The sequence below is a fragment of the Adiantum capillus-veneris genome, chromosome 20 (assembly GCF_014529385.1).
Source record: "Adiantum capillus-veneris isolate H3 chromosome 20, ASM1452938v2, whole genome shotgun sequence".
Taxonomy (NCBI): Eukaryota; Viridiplantae; Streptophyta; class Polypodiopsida; order Polypodiales; family Pteridaceae; genus Adiantum; species Adiantum capillus-veneris.
Genome location: NC_140950.1, coordinates 84,381,168 through 84,398,084, shown reverse-complemented (window position 1 = coordinate 84,398,084; position 16,917 = coordinate 84,381,168). Strand labels below are relative to the sequence as shown.

General features: G+C 41.4%; 1 pseudogene; it reads left to right on the top strand.

The window, feature by feature from the left end:
* Positions 1-11,498: 11,498 nt before the first annotated feature.
* On the top strand, positions 11,499-11,803 carry LOC147432848 (small ribosomal subunit protein uS13z/uS13y/uS13x pseudogene; annotated as a pseudogene).
* Positions 11,804-16,917: the final 5,114 nt, after the last annotated feature.

The following is a 16,917-nucleotide window of genomic DNA, read 5'->3' as shown; positions in this document are numbered from 1 at the left end:
CATGGCTTATGGTGCACATTGAGTTGGAAAACAAGGAGTCCCTCGCTCTGGAGAAAGACCTATTGTATGTGCCATGGTTGATGACGTAAAGAGAAAGATCATCCTTGACAATAGTTGGATCTACCTCAAAGGAACGGGTTGTAATGTATATGAGGATTGCACTTTTATGAAACAAAATGTACGTCACAAAGCATATGACAAAAGAAGCAAGAAGGTTAAGGTGTCATCTCAAGAAGAAAAGTCAATTGAGGAGGATGCAAGTCCAGCCAACAAATAGGGACACATGATCTATGAGACCAACTCCCGCTTGCGAATAAGCTTTTGGAATTGTAACGGGTATCCATGGAATGCGGGAATTGGCATTGATGAGCTTACCAATGACTTTGATGTGATACTTCTTGTCGAAACATGGGAGCATGATGCACAACGAATTCTTGGATTTGACAAATACAATGTGCATTCTTTGATGTGGGTCAAAAATGCAAAGCAACATAGAGACCAATGAGGAGTAGCATGCATGATCAAAAAGGGTTTGAAATATGTTTCCATTGTCAAAGAAGATAAGTATAAACGCTACTTATGGCTGAAAATCAGCCCACCAAACGGTCAAGTCATGTTTGTGGCTGGTTGCTACATTCCTCACTATGCCTCCAACTTTTATGCTCGCTTGGATATGGATAGAGATCAGCCCTTTGTTGAACTAGAGGAAGACATTGCTCATTATAAGGACCATGGTGAAGTCATTGTCTTTGGAAACATGAATGCTCGCACAAATACGTTACAACATGACACACAACAAGTCGACATGCCGCATGTCTCAAGAAGAATGGATGACTCATACATGTATAATTGAAGTTCTAATGATGCAAAAGGATTGGATCACTATGGAAAGTCACTTCTACATATGTGCACTGAGTACTGGAATGCTCATTGCAAATGGTGTATCTTTATGGCAAGGCACCAATGACTTTACATGTAGAAACCACAATGGTGATAGCATGATTGACTATATGTTGTTTTCGGAAGCCACTTTAGAATGTATACAAACTTTACACCTGGTGAATGGAATCCGGAACCGGATCATACGATGTTATGTATTGACCTCAAGTGTGGTAAAAGACCCAAGCACGTAGCCTCCAATCATGATGTGAATCATTCGTACCTACGTCTAGACTTCAAACGAGCACTTATATATGCGGATATGGTGGACCAAATGTTAAGCATGACAGAGCATTAAGAGATCCCAGCATTAGAATGCAAGTGGAAAGTTTTCAAAGAAGTAATTTGCTCTTGTGCGAAGGAATTCTTTTCGATGAAACACATGTCTTGCAAAAGGTCTAAGAAGGGCAACACCAAGAAGAAATGGTTTGACATTAAATGTAGTCAAGCCCAAAAACACTTGCTAAGGTTGGATGCAAGCAAAGACAAGGAAGTTTACTTGGAACATTCACACACATACAAAGAACTTGTTCAAAAAAAGAGGAGAAGGTGGGAAGTCAAAAAACAACTTCTTTTAGCGCAAGAGAAAGCACATGCATGTGGCAAGTTTTGGCAAAAATCTAAAAGGCAAGCGTGTTGAGAGCTTTGGCAACTTGACTCTTGAGGATATGTATACGCATTGCAAGAACCTATATGAGCAACCTAATGTTGATATGGAGTGTTATAGTTCCCTTCCGTTTATGCCTCCCTTCTTTACCATTGAAGATGTATGCCACGCACTTGAGAAACTTGCTACTCGCAAGGCAGGGGACCTTCAAGGTGTCAAGGCTGAAATGATTAAATGGACAAGCAAGAAAACACGATATTGGATACGCGATATGTTTGGCCTTGCACTTCAGCATGGCATGCCTCATGATTGGAGTGCAAATTGGATCAAAACTTTGCACAAAGGAGGAGATGTAAACAATGTGAACAACTATTGCACTATAATGGTTGGTTCTTTTGATGGCAAAGTTATTTGGTGAAGTCGCGGAGAGGAGCTTAGATCGACTCACACACACACACACACAAACACACACACACACACATACGCAGACAAAGCTTACACAGTACTCACAGAATTTGTTGAAGGGTTATCTCCCAAATCTTATTATTCACACAAGTATAAGTGAGTATATACAAAGAGTTAGAGATAAGTGAGTTAGGCGGGCGGGCGGCCATATCCGTATAAGAGGCCACTTGGGCTTTAATCCCAACAACCTCCCACTTAAAGTCCAATGTGGCACTTTAAGTAACTGTAAATCTATGAACATAAATGTACAAAGATTTACATGGCTGCCATCTATCCAATGCCCAATAACTCACGACAATGCACGAAGCCCTCTTCTAGAAGTTCCTTTGTGAGTAGATCAGCAGGATTGTCCTTGGTGTGGATCTTCATCAGTTGTATCTGCTTGTCTTCAAGTACTTCCCTAATGAAGTGATATTTCACATGAATATGCTTAGTCTTCGAATGGAACATTGGATTCTTTGCCAATTGTATAGCACTTTGACTATCACAATATAACTCTGGCATATCTACTTTGATTCCCAAGTCTGCTACCAATCTACCAAGCCAAATAGCTTCTTTGCATGCCTTATTTGCTGCAATATACTCAGCTTCTGTAGTAGACTATGTAATACAATCTTGTAATCGAGGTCGCCATGATATGGCCCCTTCAGCCAGTGTAAAGACATAGCCTGATGTATATCTCCTCTTATCCAGGTCTCCTGCATAATCTGAGTCGGTGTATCCTCTGACACTCAAATGCTGACTACCATAGCATATGCGCATACTCTTTGTATGTTTTAAGTATCTCATGCTACCTTTCACTACCTCCCAATGTTTCTTGCCGGGATTTGACATATATCTTCTAACCACTCCCATTGAAAATGCAATATCCGGATGTGTAGCAATCATTGCATACATCAAACTCCCACTTGTAGACGCATACGGCACCGTATCCATTTCAACCTTTTCCACCTCATACTGTGGGCAATCTTGGTTGCTTAGTTTCACATATGACGGCAATGGAGTCATCAATGCCTTTCCCCTGTCCATATGGAAACGTTGCAACACCTTGTCAATATACTCTTCCTGAGATAAGTAAAGAATCTTCTTTGACCTATCTCGTTGGATACGCATACCCAGTATATGACTTGCCTTACCCATGTCTTTCATGTCAAAAACCTTTGCCATTTTTTACTTAAGAGCTGAAATTTCTGCCATTTGTCTACCAGCAAGTAACATGTCATCCACATACAAGATGAGGATTATCAAGCTACCATCCTTAGCTTGTCGAGTATACAGGCAATGATCTGTCTCACTTCTCTTGTATCCTTGAGAAAGCATAAATTGGTGAAACTTCTTGTACCATTCTCTTGGTGCCTGTTTCAAGCCATAGAGACTCTTTCTCAAACGACATACCAATTTCTCTTTGCCTTTCTCAACATACCCTGCTAGCTGCTGCATATAAACCTCCTCATGTAAGTCTCCATGAAGAAATGTCGTTTTCACATCCATCTGATGTAAATGCAGATCATGTTTGGCAACTAAAGCAACCAGTTGTCATCTTGACAACTGGTGAAAAGACTTCATCAAAATCTATTCCGTGTTCTTGTTTAAAACCCTTAGCAACCAACCGTGCTTTGTATTTTGGCTGTCCATCATGAGGAGTAAGCTTATACCTGTAAACCCACTTACAAGGTAGAGCTTTCTTGCCCTCTGACAATTGAACCGAATCCCACGTTTGATTCTTATGCAGAGCCATCATCTCTGATTGCATGGCCAACTGCCATTTTTTCAAATCAACCACTTGTAATGCCTCCTTGTAACAAGATGGTTCTCCACAATCCGTGAGCATGACATAATTTAGAGGTGGCACATAACGATCAGGTGGTTTGGAGACACGCTCAAAACATCTCACCACAATTAATTCTACCTCTCTAGCCACTATAGGCTGTTCCTGAGCTTGACCATGCTGTCTTGATGTGCTAGCACTAGGTCCATCTTCCCTGAAGACAAATCTTCTGATCTCCTCTGTCTTCTCTGGCTTAGCGTGAAACTTGGCTTCATTGAAATGCACATCATTGCTACGAATAACTTTTCTGGACTCAGGTTCCCAAAGTCGGTAACCCATCTCGCCCGATTCTCCGTAGCCAAGAAATATACACTTCTTGCTCTTTGGTTCTAACTTATTCCTGAACTCCTTAGGAATATGGCTATAAGCTTCACAACCAAAGACTCTGAGATGCTTATACGAAGGTGCCTTGCCTGTCCATAGCATCTCGGTCACTTCACTCTTATCCAGAACTCTACTAGGAGACCTGTTGATCAAATGGACTGTTGTAGCCACTGCTTCCGCCCAAAATCCATCAGGCAACTCAGTATTTGACAACATGCTTCTGACCTTCTCTTGTATGGTTCTATTCATATGTTCTGCAAATCCATTTTGTGAAGGATTGTATGGTGCAGTAAGCTCCCACTTTATCCCTTTTGCTTCACAAAAGTCTTGGAAAGCCTTGGAAACATACTCTCCACCATTGTCTGTCCTTAAGCATCTCAGCTTCTGACCACTCTGATTCTCCACAAGTTGTAAGAATGTCTTAAAGACCTTGAACACCTCATCCTTGTGCTTCAAGAAGTAAACCCATATTTTGTGCGAATAGTCATCTATGAATGTACAAAAGTACGTTGCTCCCCCTAGTGACAAACTAGGCATTGGTCCGCATAGATCACTGTGCACAAGAGCTAATTGTTCGTCCCTATGATTCCTCTTTGATCTGTGCGGTTCCTGTGTTTGATTACCATAAACACAATGCTCACAAAACTCGAAATCTTGAAATGAAAATCCAGGCAAATAACCATAATGAGAAAGTATTTCCATTCCTCTTTTTGACATATGTCCTAGCCTACGATGCCACAGTGACACACTTGGCTGCTCAATCACATTAAGTACATGGTTTTTAACTTTTGAAACATGTAAAGTGTACAGAGTTCCTGACTTGCTACCATGTGCTACAGTCATCGAACCTTTGGAGATCTTCCAAGCGTTGTTCCCAAAAACTATCACATAACCCGCATCATCCAACTTCCCTGTACTGATCAAGCTCTTTCGGATTGCTAGAACATGTCTGCAATTCTTGAGCCATAAAAAAGAGCCATTCTGAAACTTCAATTGCACATCTCCCACTCCAAGTATGTCACAAACCTGCTCATTTCCAAGTCTGACATAATCTTTAGTAGCCGCATATGATGTAAACCACTCTTTGTGCGGAGAAACATGTAAAGATGCCCCTGAGTCGATAATCCAATAACTCATAGTATGTCCATCCTCTGCAGTCAAGAAAACAGAATCAAGATTGCTTGTGAGGAAGATGTCAACAGCTGCTATATTAGAATCACTGTCTGAACCAGATCGTGTGACATTCACCTCTTCAATCTTCACTGAACTCTTCTTTTCATCTTGCTCAGAACTATTCGTTTTGCCTTTTTCTTGTTTCCACTTTGTCCAGTCTCTCTTCATGTAACCCTTCTTGCCACAATGGTAGCATTCTATGTCATCCTTTGACTTCAAGTCACGAGACTTACTTCGGTTTTGTGCCTTCTTACCCTTCTTCTCTTTAGACTGTTGTCTCCCTCGAACAACCAGAGCACTATTGCCTTTGCCTTTGTCAATGTTCTTCCTGTTTACTTCCTCTGTGAGCAAGCTGCCTTCTACATTGGCACTTATAAGACCTTCTTCCGTGACAGAATTACTTAACACTGTGCGAAAAGTATCCCAACTGTCTGGCAAAGTGATTAAGAGAAATGTAGCCTTCACTGAATTTGGAAAGACTATCTCCTGTGTTGTTAACTGGCTGAAAATTATGTGAAATTCATTGAGATGATTTGACATGGTTGTCCCTTCCTTCATCTTCAAATCCACCAATTTCTTGAGCCAGTAAATCTGAGAAGCAGCACTTTGTTTCTCGTACATACCACATAGCTTTTTCCATACGCCATACGCTGTAGTCTCTTCTGCTACGTTGAAGTAAACATTTTCTACCAATGTCAGCATGATTGTGGAATAAGCTAACTCTTCAAGCTCTTCCCACTCATCTTCAGCCATACCTTCTGGTCTCTCCCATTTGAGCTTCAATGGCTTCACTTGTTTTTTTTGCACCAAAACCTGCCAAATCTGCTTCTTCCAGAATGGAAAGTTTGTACCATCCAGCTTCTTTATGTTGTAAAGAGTCTCACTTTGAGAAGATGCCATATCTTCCAAACTGTTTACTTCTGGGAAAAATCCGACAGAGTTTCCCCTCTAAACTGTCCTCTATACACAATAAACAAGCTGTAAACAACAAGCTGAACACCTCTCCTCAAGAACTATCAGTATTTTGAAAAAAAATCGACAGTCTCCCCTGTAAACTGAGCTCTGAAAACCAAAAGATAGCTCAAAAACAACCATAAATAGCTGACCAGTGACAAATCTAAAAATCTATGTAATATGCTATCCTGTAAGCATACACTGTCTCCTGTCTGGGCGATCACAGAACTTGTATATGTCTCAAGACTAAACCTTGAACAATGCCTCAACGGCCTGATGCATAAGATGCAATCCAGTGTCTACACAAAGTCATACATCCTATGGGATAAACCTTGAACAATGCCTCAACGGCCTGATGCATAAGATGCAATCCAGTGTCTACACAAAGTCATACATCCTATGGGCTAAAAGTCACCGAAGAGGATGCGTGTAGAGGGGAACTCTAGCAACCTAACCCACCTCACACTAGGTAACCCAGCCCCTAATGCTTGGCTTCAAAAAACCTCACACACAACCCTCTCAGATGGCTCAGCAAACTGCCCAGAACAAGCATACATCCTACAATAGACCAATCACTGTCCTATGACCGCTACGGCGATCTGTCTGCTAGCGTGACTCACAACTAACAGACCCACAATCACAGTACATCAATCTGCAATACATGCCAGTGGTGTCAAGCCGTCGTTTGGCCACACCTCCCCTGGAACCTGGCAAGCACAAGAAGTAGCAATGCAGACTGCAATATATATATCTGATGATATATATGTGTACCTGGTCTATAGACGATGCTTTGAAGACTAATGAGCGATGTATGTCGATGCCGATATTGATGCGGATCACCTCCTGCTTGCCAATCTACACAAGACGGGTTTCTTTGCAGTTGAAACCTATCTTTTGATGTAGTGCTCAGAACGAAATTCTGAGGGCATTAACAGCTTCGAAAGGGGGGTAAAACTGCAAGTCACCTGAAGGAAATACTTCGGGAACACCGAGTGTGAATTTCCAAGCTCCGGATCCAGAATCTGCCTGAAAAGTGTGTGCGCGCGCGATTACGCGAAATCGCAGTGAACCTTGCTTTGATACCAATTGAAGTCGCGGAGCAAAGCTTAGATCGACACACACACACACACACACACACACAGAGATACACAGACAGAGAGCTTACACAATACGCAGAGAATTCGTTGAAGGGTTATCTCCCAAATCTTATTATTCACACAAGTATAAGTGAGTATATACAAAGACTTAGTGATAAGCGAGTTAGGCGGGCGGGCGGCCATATCCGTATAAGAGGCCACTTGGGCTTTAATCCCAACATTTGGATGTATCATGGAGATGAAGATAAGTGATTGGGCTGAAAAGAACGAAAAATGTGCGCTTGGCCAAGCAGGTTTTTGAAAGCATCATAGCACTATTGATCACCTTGTCACTCTCCGAGTTCTTATGGAAGCGTTTCGATTGAAAGGAAAAAAGTTGTATTGTTGCTTCGTGGATTTCAAGAAAGCTTTTGACACGGTACCGCGAGGAAATCTTTGGAGACGTATGCAAAGCCTTCAAGTGCCAAGAGATTTATGCATGCAATCTTTTGCATCTACCAAAAAGTGATATGTCGATTACAAATGGAAGATGGAATTTCAGAATTTTTTGCAAGCACCATTGGTGTCAAACAAGGATGCCCACTTTCACCAACCCTCTTTGGGCTACTCATTGATGAATTGGAATGCATGGTTCTTGATTTTATGCAACAAGAAGGCATAAAAGAGGTTAAGATTGGAAATGCGGTTATCTAACTTTTGCTTTATGACAATGATGTAGTGCTCTTGGCACATACCTTAGAAGATGCACAAAAGCTTATGAATGTCTTGGAACGCTTTTGCCTACATAGCGGGCTGATCGTGAATGTATCCAAAACCAAGGGGGGAATTCCAAACTCCGAGCAAAACTTTTCGAGCAATGATAAAACCGAGCAGAGCCAAACATGATTTATATTAAATTTTTTTATAAAAGGCATTTGCATAGTAAAAGACATACAATAGCTTAGCTATCCCTAAACACCTCCCCCCTCCCCCTCCCTTTCTCTCTCTACCCAACTTGCAACTTATATGAAAATTGGAATATCCAAATATTAGTGCTACCATCCACGAGTGTCAATACTAGTAATAATGGCAATTGCACCACCCATAGCCTCTCAACTCTTTCCTCATGAGGATTTGTACTAGCACCGACAATGTGATGCCCTACGCCCTACCTTTGTTTTTCGCTAGCAGTGGTCTCTTTTGCAATGTGTCCCAAACATCACTAGTTGCATCCACCCTATCGCTTGCATGTATCCGCCACCTCCATAGCTTTTGTATATAGGCGCACATATTGCCTTGCAAGGGCATTAATTGCTTGCCTAGCTACTACAAACAACAAGTGTGGAACTAACAGACTAATAGGACTCACCACCTTATGATATTCTTTGTAGAGAGGCATATTTGTGAAGATTTTAAGGGCACTTAATAGCTTATGAGTGCCAATTTGGTCAGGATTGGAGATTCACATCTGAAGCACTCACCCTCAAATAAGCTTTCCCTAGGATGTATACCTATATCAACTCTTTTAATTCCTTTGGTAGGATAAGCAAGGAGCTCAATTCTTTGGACGTATTGCAGTCAATCTTGGGGTGTCATTTGAAGCCTTCTACTATTGTAGTATGCCTTTGGACATCCTTCACCATGTTGACTCTCTCTCTCTCTCTCTCTCTCTCTCTCTCTCTCTCTCTCTCTCTCTCTCTCTCTCTCTCTCTCTCTCTCTCTCTCTCTCTCTCTCAACGTCCAAACACTACAAAAAACTACTGGAAACGGTCCGCGTCGGCGTGGACTGTTTCCAGTAGTTTTGTTTACACATGCGCACTCCATACTCCATCCTGCCTCATTACTATGGCAAGGTGCAGAAGCCACAAATGTGCCCATCCTTTGTTGATTCATACTCAAAGGGACATTGGTGCAAAGCTTGAAGTAAATGGGGCCAGAATTTTGCCGTCAGCGAGAGCGTGCTTTGTTTTGAGAAGAGATAGTGTGGATGCAGGACGTATGTGAGCACCAACAACCTTAGAACAACTGAGGATCTTCCATTTGAGATTTATTGATAAGCATGAGCTTATGGGCCATTAGGCAGGGCAGCTTACACATCAAAGGGTATACGTCGTACGATGATGAGAGAAATAAAGCAATGATTATTTTGTAACTGGAAGGGAAGATAGCATTTGAAGAAGATGTGCCATTTATTAGGCCGCAACAACTCGCGGGTCACATGCTATGGCATTGAAAACGGAAAGCGTACAATGGAAAACAAAAGTGTGTTTTAGGCTTCATGTGGTAGACTGTTTTGACAATAAATAGACAATCTACCAATATTTCTCACCGAGCACACTGCATAATTACAAAAATTGACTTATAATTTTTGTGATATTTTGTCATTAAAAGGGCATTTAGAATGAAAATATGTCGTTTCAAGTTCCTAGTGCCTGTCTTTCCAAAGAAAAGGTTGCCCTTCAGTACCTAACACTGAGGTCCTAGGCACACCTTTAGAACAAGTGAGCAACACAAAGTGGGCTATTATAATAACTCATTACCAATAACTCCAAAGTAGTATAAGCTCTCTCGCAATACAATTGGACTCACTGCCATTTAGTTGGCAAACCTGCTGCCACAAATCTATACATAATCTCTCTCTCTCTCTCTCTCTCTCTCTCTCTCTCTCTCTCTCTCTCTCTCTCTCTCTCTCTCTCTCTCAAAGCCTGCCCACAGCATCCAAAAGAAAGTGGATACATCTGCCGTCGAGACGTCCTCCATCGATTAAGTGTAGCATTGACGCCTGTTGCAAATCTCTTGTCCACTGACTCTACCCTCCAAGCCAGATTCATTCATTATCCACTGATAAGATCACTCATGTCGAGTTTTCTCAGAGCGAACGCGTTGAGCCAGTCGTAATTCTCGCCAATCCCTAGAAACTCCTTGCGTCTCATACTGAAGCTTCGTCAGATACACACGAGCTTGCGCTGAAATAAAACTCTCACATCAAACCAAGAAGGCTGTACCAGCTTTGCCATGCAGATGTGAATGCCGCATGATAGTGCTGGCAAAGGCTGTACCAGCTTGAGTGCTCTCTCTCTCTCTCTCTCTCTCTCTCTCTCTCTCTCTCTCTCTCTCTCTCTCTCTCTCTCTCTCGCTCTCTCTCTCTCTCTCTCTCTCTCTCTCTCTCTCTCTAACAAAAACTGAAAAAAGAACTGCTGGGCGCGGACTGTTTCCAGCAGTTCTTTTTTCAGTTTTTGCTAGAGAGAGAGAGAGAGCAACTGGAAGCATGAAGCTTCTGGTGCACTCTCTCACCACACCTCAAGCTTCTGTTGTACTCTCTCAATTCAGGCAGAGGTGCACTCTCTCACCACACCTCAAGCTTCTGGTGCACTCTCTCAATTCAAGCTTCTAGCTGCTCTCTCTCTCTCTCTCTCTCTCTCTCTCTCTCTCTCTCTCTCTCTCTCTCTCTCTCTCTCTCTCTCTCTCTCTCTCTCTCTCTCTCTCTCTCTCTCTCTCTCTCTCTCTCTCTCTCTCAGTTTTTGTTTGAGGGAGAGAGAGAGAGGTGGTCAACTCAGGCTTCACTCTGCGCGCGTCGCCTCTGTATTGCACTGCCTCAGAGGCCTGGCGCACCCCCCTCCCAATTTCATTTTCAAAATTGTATGTGAAGGGATCGATCCCCATGACGATGTATGTGCTCTTCGGTGGGAGAATCGGGATTTCTTTGCAGGATTTTGCTATGGTGTATGTAGTGGGTGGGGTTCAATTAGCAGCAATGCTATGCACCCCAAGAGAGAGAGAGAGAGAGATCCATGCACTCTCTCAAGTCAGGCGTTAGTTGCACTCTTTAGCTGCACTCTCTCAACTCAGGCTTTAGTTGTACACTCTCTCTCTCTCTCTCTCAACCAAAAACTGGAAAAAAAATTGCTAGAAACAGTCCACGTACTACAGATACCACATCCACGCGGCGCACGAGAGAGAGAGAGAGAGAGAGAGAGAGAGAGAGAGAGAGAGAGAGAGAGTGAGTGAGTCAGCACATTTTGCATGTTCTCAACACCAAAGTGGATGGACAACAGAAGATCATTTTTGCTCTAACATCTATTAAGAGTATCGGCCGACATTTTGCTAACCTCGTCTGCAAGAAAGCGGTTGTAGACATGAACAAGAGAGTTGTCTGCTCAAGAGCTTGAAAACCTGATGTTTATCGTTGCCAATCCTCCTCAATTCAAGATTCCTGACTGGTTCTTGAACAGGAAGAAAGATTACAAGGATGGCCGATTTTCTCAAGTGGTGTCTAATCAACTTGATATGAAGTTGAGAGATGACCTGGAAAGGCTGCAAAAGATCAAGAACCACCGTGGTCTTTGTCATTATTGGGGCTTGTGCGTGCAACGTGGTCAACACACAAAAGCAACTGGAAGGCGGGGGAGGACAGTTGGTGTGTCCAAGAAGCATTAAGTCAAGGCACTGCAGAGTCCTTAGGATGCAATTCCTAACAGTTTTGATACTGATCTGTGCAATAATAATTTTAGAGTTCATTTGGAGGGCTTCTTCTCTTTATCAGTTGGTATTGTAATTCCATGAGAGCATTTTTAAAGTATTCTTGCCTTGAATTACGTATTTACTAAAGTGAATGATTAACACTTCTAGAATTATGTTAAAAGAGAGAGAGAGAGAGAGAGAGAGAGAGAGAGGGAGTGTCGGCATCAGTGCAGAAAAAATCAATTTCACAAAAGTACAAATTTCCCCTCTATGGTATATTCAAATAGAAAATTTTCTCAAATAACATACATTTTTTTCAATTTAACTATTTTCATGAATTTTCCAACCGGATTTTCTCCTTCTCCCCCTCCCTTTAACTAGCTATTTTGAATTTTCAAGATCCAATGATCACCCAAAAACTAAAAAATAAACCTACAAGAAACAATCCGTGCCGACACAAACTGTTTCACGCGGCGCAGACTGTTTCCATTATGTTTTTTGTTTGTTTTTGCTAGAGAGAGAGAGAGAGAGAGAGAGAGAGAGAGAGAGAGAGAGAGAGAGAGAGAGAGAGAGAGAGAGAGATGTTTCTCAACTCAAGTGCAGTCCAGACGAGAGAGAGAGAGAGAGAGAGAGAGAGAGAGAGAGTCGGCATCAGTGTTCGGGGAAAATCAATTTCACAAACGTACAAATTTCAATTTATGTAGATTCAAATAAGAATTTTTTCCAAATAGCATATATTTTTCACAATTTAACTCTTATTTCATGAATTTTTCAAGCGCATTTTCTCCTTCCCCCCCTCTCTTTAACTTGATATTTTCATTTTTCAACATTGAGCGCTTACCCAAAACATTTGTGAGAGAAACAAGTGATAAAAGCGGCTCAAGGATAACCTGAGACACACTTTTCTCGAACACTAGACGACATGGTAGTGACATGATCAAACTTCCAATTTAAGTTTGGTAGAGAGAGAGAGGAAACTCAAATCATCTACAAACCTGAGAGAGAGAGAGAGAGAGAGAGAGAGTCGGCATGGTAGTGGCATGAAACCTCCATAAACTAAAAAAAAAAGGCCCTGAAACAATCAAGGTGCGAACTATTTCGGGGTTCTTTTTAAGTTTTTCGAGGTTTGATGCCACTACCATGTCATCTCTCTCTCTCTCTCTCTCTCTCTCTCTCTCTCTCTCTCTCTCTCTCTCTCTCTCTCTCTCTCTCTCTCTCTCTCTCTCTCTCTCTCTAATCCAAGTAATCCCTTCTACAACTATGACTATGCAGCGTTTGATGTCTAAAGATATCCAAATGTGGAGTTATTAATAATCTTGCCAGAAGCTTCACTAGTCGCTTTAAGAACTGCTTCCACTGAAATCTAGAAGGGTTGGAGTTGCAATTTTCATATTCATTTTAGACCTCATTATCTCTATGAAAACTGAATGGACTCCTTATAACTTGGGTCGGTCAAAAATCAACCTATTAATTTTCTAAAAAGTTCCAACTCTTTGTTGTGCAGTTGAGTCTAGATAACTCTTTTTTCTATAGTTGAGTCTCTCTCCCAACTCTTTGTTAGATATTATTAATCTAGATAACACAAAAAAAATTAGTATAGGTGTGTATAATAGTGTGTATGTGGACATGCTATGTCTGTAGTTGATGAGGAGGCGTGGACTGAGATCTAAACTGACACGGACTATTTCCAGTATTGATAGAATGCTACATGAGATGTTGCTAATAACAAAGCTCAATGTTTGTGAGAAAGTCGCTCGGTTTTTTCTTTGCTCGGGAATGTTAGCTCGCCGTTTGGTAAGACTCAAACCAAGGTTATGCTTGTAAAGACCCTCAATGACAAAAATCCATGCATTGTATACAACAATGAGCAACTTGAGTGGTAGATAGCTTCAAGTACCTTGGTCTTGAGGTTCCATCCAATCATAAATGGAAGGATTGCGCAATGCGTTGCTTGGAAGTCGGAAAGAAGGCTTATTATGCATTTGAGAGCATGTACAATGCTGGAGAGATCAAGTGTTGGGCTCTCAAAAATTACCTCTTTGACACATTGGTGACACCGGTGCTTCTTTATGGAGTGGAGGTGTGGGGTGGTAGCATTGGGAAGTCCACTTGGAAAGAGTTTGAGAATGTCCAAAAGCGTTTTCTCACCAACTTTCTCCAAGCCAAGACACAAACACCCTACATACTCTTACTTCTTGAGTTCGGATCGCTTCCCATTGAGGTCTTGTCCATGCAAAGTGTTGTGGGGTACATGCTTAAGACACAACGTAGCCCTTTGTATCGACTTCCTAGAATCACATATGAAGCAAGTCAAAAGGTCCAATAGACATGCAAGAGCAAAATACTAAGTTCGGGGTGGATGCTTGACATCAAGAAATGGTTTGGAAGATGGGATGCATGAAGGATTTATCGATCGACTCCCAAGTTACTGAGGCCTTCTTACAACGCCAATGTATTACAGCTTGGTAAAAATCTAGAGGTTCTCGCTTCAGCCATTACACCACACACATTGCCCAAAACTACAAATCTCTCTTCTTCTCTAAACGAGGTAACCGAACCCATCCCTACATCCTTGAGCCCATCCCGCTGAGAGTGCGATCCACACCATTGCCTCCAGTCGTCTTAGCTCCCATTCTCTACGCTGCAAGACAGGACGTTGGGACACTGGTGAGGAGTCTCATGGACTTTGCACCTTATGCCCTTGCCAAGTGCGAGAGAGTGAGTACCACACACTACTTGAGTGCTCATCTTTTGAACACATTAGGTCCCCTCTTCCCCATATATTCAGCCATGAGCTCTCCCTACATACCTTCCTCTCCCAACCACGAGGTGGACTCTCTATTGCGACGCTCATTTTAGCCATTTTTGAGCATCGAGAGTCACTTATGACCTCCCTTCATACCACGTGACATTATAAGTCTCTTTTTATAAACATTCAGCTTGCTTGCAAACTTTTGCATATATAGGCACATCAAGACAACCGGTTGATTAATCTTCATACATACTTGGCGCAATAGCTTTAACCTTGCTCCAACTATGGATATTTTGTTGTTGAAGCTCTTGAACTTGCTCAATAAAATTTGCGATAACAAACCTATCAAACTTTAAAATCTTTTTCTCTTCAGATACTCCCTGCAACTCCAACTCCTCTTCATAGCACTTCAAATATCCTGTTGGATCATAGCCATAAAAAATGCTCTACTTATCAAAAATTGAGTGTTTGGTATTTTTAAGGGTCAACTGTTGCAACATCTCTTGCTTCTAGCTTTTTGACTCAAATCGGTATATAAATTTTGGTTTGTGGTTGAGACTTTTCTTCTTTCTAAAGCTTGTTATTGTTGCATGAACATAGCAAAAGCTTAAAACATTTGCATTGTCCCATCATCAAATTGCATACATTGATAGCCTTGTTGCTTTGCCATGGTTTGAAGCATCGAACACCTTCGCAAACCCTCACCCTAGCTTATTCACATCGGGTTCACCAAAATAATGTTGTAAACTAGGCGTTATTCCTAGAAAAGCGTGGGGCCTTGGCTATGTGAGTTTGTAAGGAATTACAGGATACATTCACACTTTGAGGCTTAATAGCTAAAGGTAACTTTGAGTGCAGCCACAAGAGCTTAGCGCTTTTGCACATGCATATATACAAAATTCCTCACTGAAAACAAGACAAAAATGAAAACATCAAAGCTCAGTTCATATCCGATCATGGGGAGGATAAAAGGGGTTAATGATGCATTAATGGCGGCTAATCTTTGTGGCCAAAACATTCTATAAATTGTCCTTTGGAATTATAGTTTGGTGCTAGCAATGATATATTTATTCTGCTTAGCAATTGGGAAAAGCTGTGTATATAAATCTTCTTGGTTCATAGCAAAACCAAGCAAAGGCTCAACTCTTAGAGAAAGAAGAATTTTCCACAGTTGTTCAGCTCAATAAGAAACACTATTAATTGTCTAAAGAGAAAGAAGAAACTCATAGCACACAACTCTTGCTCAAACTTGACCACCAGCAATAAGGCTTTATTGATAAGAGATAATCACATAAAGTGTATAAGGGTTTACAATGCTAATTGTGAGAGTAATACATAATATTAGTAGTATGAGCTTGGCTTGATAGAGTGAAAGAGCTTGGCCCATGCTAGAGCTTAGCTTGATAGCATGGAGATGCTTGACTCGTGTGAGCTTGGCTCGATGGAGGTGAGGAGCTTGGCTTGTGTGAACTTGGCTTGATGGAGGTGAGGAGCTTGGCTTGTGTGAGCTTGGCGTGATAGAGTTTGGCTAGATAGTGTGGAGATTCTTGGCTCATGTGAGCTTAGCTTGATAGGTTTCGATGCCTAAATGGGGGAAGAAGGCCCCTATTTATAGGTGAAGTTGCCTCCTTAAGAGGAAAATACTTGGTAGCATTTGGACAAACATTGAGCTAAGGTTCAACCATGTGAAGGGTATGAATTAAATTTGTCTTCTTGCTTCCACTTTTTTATCCCAAAATATCTCCTTGTTGGTGATGACACTTGTCCTTCTAGAGGTCTTTTTGTCCTATTAAAAGTCTTCTTCTTGCCACTTGCCCTTTCTCTTAGATGCTTTTAGCTTTAGAAGTCTTAGATTTACTTAACTTGTCATTTGCTTCCAAAAGTAAATGCATCATGGTAGATGTAAGCATGCCATGCAGCCCTTGACTAAAGTTAATAAGAGGATTAATATGAATCCAAAAATGATGCACAGTAGGAAAAAGACAAACTAGTGCAATGTCTTATGTCACAATGTGCTCATATTAAATATGCATGAGGATTAAATATCATTAATAGAATAAGGTGAAGTAAGAAAATGAGTATCGGATTAATTTATTATATGAGCTATATAATTTTATCTTATATATTATGTGTGCATATCTACATCGTGGAGAATGTTTCCCATGCATCTAAATATATGTATCATGGTACTCATCACCCATTCCCATTATGTTCGTGCTATTGCACAATAGCGTGAGAAAAATCACTCATTGAAAAATCAAACTATCCCTTTTTGTCAAAATATTATGGTTGGATGACGGTTGGAAAGTGATTGAAAAAATGTCCGATCGGTTGGTCG